Source organism: Cynocephalus volans, chromosome 8, assembly GCF_027409185.1.
Source record: "Cynocephalus volans isolate mCynVol1 chromosome 8, mCynVol1.pri, whole genome shotgun sequence".
Classification (NCBI taxonomy): Eukaryota; Metazoa; Chordata; class Mammalia; order Dermoptera; family Cynocephalidae; genus Cynocephalus; species Cynocephalus volans.
In genome coordinates this window covers 39,738,891-39,742,499 of record NC_084467.1, presented here as the reverse complement: position 1 = coordinate 39,742,499, position 3,609 = coordinate 39,738,891, and positions in this window count along the sequence as shown.

Below are 3,609 nucleotides of genomic sequence, written 5' to 3'. Positions count from 1 at the left end.
TATCCCTTCAACATGATGATTTCCCTTCCTGTGGGTATATATTCAGAAGTACAATTGCTGTGTTGTATAGTAGATCTGTCTGTAGTTGTTTGTCTCCATACTGTTTTCCACAGTGGCTGTACTAATGTACAGTCTCACCAACAGTGTAGGAGAGCTCCCTCTTTCTACATCCTCACCAGCATTTGTTATTCTCAATCCATTTGATTATAGCCAGTTGAGCTGGGGTGAGATGATATCTCAATGTGGTTTTAAGTTGCATTTCCCTGATTATTAGTGATATTGAGCATTTCAAGTATTTGATGGCCAGTTGCATGCCTTCCTTTGAAAATGTCTATTCAGCTAATTTGCCAATTTTTAATTCGGTCTTTTTTTTTTTTAACTGTGTAGTTGTTTGAGTTTCTTGTACATTCTGGATATTAATCCCTGTTGGATGTATAGCTTGCAAATACTTTTTTCCACCCTGTGGGTTGTCTTTTCACTCTGTTGTTTCCTTTGTTATGCAGGAGCTTTTTAGTTTGATATAATCTCATTTACTTAAGTTTTTCTTTAGTAGCTTTTGCTTTTGGGCCATATTCATAAAGTCTTTGCCCAGTCCTACTACCTGAAGTGTTACCACTATGTTTTCTTTTAGTAATTTTATAGTTTCAGGTCTTATACTTAAGTTTTTAATCCCTTTTGACTTTATTTTGGTATATCGTGGTGAGAGTTGCAGGTCTAATTTCTTCTTCTGCATATGGTTGTCCAATTTTTCCAGCACCATTTATTGAAGAAGCAGTCCTTTTCCTAATATATGTTTGTGATGTCTTTGTCAAAAAACAGTTGGTTTTAAGTCTGTTGGTTTATTTCTGGGATCTCTATTCTGTTCCATTGGTCCAAGTGCCTATTTTTATGCCAGTATCTTGTTGTTTTGGTTACTATAGCTTTTTATTGTAGTTTGAAGACAGATAATGTTATGCTTCCAGCTTTATTTTCATTTCATTTTATTTATTTTTTTGCTCAGGAATGTTTTGGCATCTTGGGGTCTTTTGTTGTTCCATGTGAATGTTAGGATTGCTTTCTTCCATTTCTGTGAATAACGTCATTGGTATTTTGATGGGGACAGCATTGAATCTATAGATCACATTGGATAGTATGAACATTTTCACAATGTTGATTCTTCCAATCCAAGGGCATGAAATGTCTTTCCGCCTTTTTGTGTCTTTAGTTTCTTTAAGTAGTGACATGTAATTCTTTTTGTAGAGATCTTTCTCTTCCTTGGTTAAATTGATTCCCAGGTATTTTAATTTTTGGATGACTTTTGCAAAGGTCTTACTTCCTTGATTTCTTTTTGTGCTAGCTTGTTATTGGAGAATGTAAATTCTACTGATTTGGGGGCATTGATTTTAACTAGAAATTAATAAAAAACAAAACTCGGGATACTACACAAATACATGGAAATTCAACAACTCCTGAATGACCTATGAGTCCAAGAAGAAATTAAACAAAAAATCAAAAAATGTATTGAAATAAATGAAAATGAAGATATGTCATACCAAAACCTATGGGATACTGCAAAAGCAGTACTAAGAGGGAAGTTTATTGCAATAAATGCTTACATCAAAAAACAGAAATATTTCAAATAAATGACCTAATACTACACATCAAAGAACTGGAAAAATGAGAACAATCCAATCCCTATGTTAGTAAATGGAAAGAATAATTAAGATAAGAGCAGAACTAAATGATATAGAAACCCCCAAAATGATACAAAAGATAAATGAAAGAAAATGATGGTTTTTTGAGAAGATTAAAAAAAATAGCCAAACCATTAGCAAGGTTAACAAAAAAATGAAAAAGGAGACATTGCAAATGATAACACAGAAATACACAGAATCATTAGAGACTATTCTAAACAACTGTATGCCAACAAATTTGAAAACCTGGAGGAAATGGATAAATTTCTGGACACTCATACACTACCAAGACTTAACTAAGATGAAATAGAAAACCTGAGCAGACCAAGAACAAGGTGCAAGATTGAATGAGTAATCAGCAGTCTCCCAACAAAGAAAAGCCCTGCATAGGATGGATTTACTGCTGAATTCTACCAAACCTTTAAAGAGAAATTAATACCAATTCTCTTCAAACTATTCCAAAAGGTTGAAATGCAGGCCACTCTCCCAAAATCATTCTACAAAGCCAGCATCACCTAAACCTAAACCAGACAAAGATACAACAACAGAAAGAAAACTACTATCAATATCTTTGGTGAGAATAGACTCAAAAATCATCAACAAAATACTAGCAATCAGAATACATCAACACATAAAAAAACAACACACCATTATCAAGTGAAATTCATCCAAGAGATGCAAGGAAGGTTCAACATACATAAGTCAATAAACATGATACATCACATCAACAAAACCAAGGACAAAAACCATATGATTATCTCAATAGACACAGAAAATATATTTAACAAATTTCAATATCCATTCATGATAAAGGCTCTCAGGAAATTAGGTATAGAAGGAAAGTATCTTTTTTTTTTTTTTTTTGTCGTTTTTTTGTGACCGGCACTCAGCCAGTGAGTGCACCGGTCATTCCTATATAGGATCCGAACCCATGGCGGGAGCGTCGCCACACTCCCAGCGCAGCACTCTACCGAGTGCGCCACGGGCTCGGCCCAGGAAGGAAAGTATCTTAACACAATAAAAGCCATCTATGACAAGCCCATCCCCAATATCATCCTGAATGGGGAAAAACTGAAGGGTTTTGCCTTAAGAACAGGAACAAGACAAGGATGCCCACTCTCACCACTCCTATTTAACACAGTATTGGAAGTACTCACCAGAGCAATCAGGCATCAGAAAGAAATAAAGGCCATCCAGATTAGAAAAGATGAAGTCAAATTGTCCCTGTTTGCAGATGACAAGATCTTATATATAGGAAGACCTAAAGACTCTCCCAAAAAACTATTAGAACTGATTAGCTATTTCAGTAATGTTGCAGGATACAAATGTTTTACAACTATTTCACAGTCTTTATATCTTTTGAGAGTGTTTAAGGTATTAACCAAATTTAGACTGAAAACAGACGAATGATTAAAATTATAAAAGTAAAAATAGAATGATTAGAGATACATAACAAAGACAGAAGGGCAAGGTAACCAACTAGAGTTTTCCGGCACTTGTCCCTCCCACAAGATACAGACCAAACAACAAATAACTATATTTTTACTGGAAAGACTGAAGAAATACACTGAAGAATACCAAGGGAGTGACAAAATTCTTGTGGAGCACAGAAGACTGGGATAGCACCATAGAGAGCAGAGCAAGGCATCTTGCCTCTGCCTCACTGTCTCTCCATAGGGATTGAACTGGTTCAGAGTCATGCAGAGATAAAGTAAGCTGGAAAAACCCCAGATGTTTCCACTGATGGCACAAATGCCAGAAATCCCTGCCAAAGGACAGTTCCCCTGTCCTCACAGGGCCAAACTCACTTTGGAGAGTAGCTGGGAGTTTGTGCATCTACATGGCTTCATACTAGAAGCCCAGACAGAGAAACCCCCACCCTCCCAACCTAAGTTGCTGTGGTGTGGTGCCATCTTGAAACCAATCCCAGAACTCT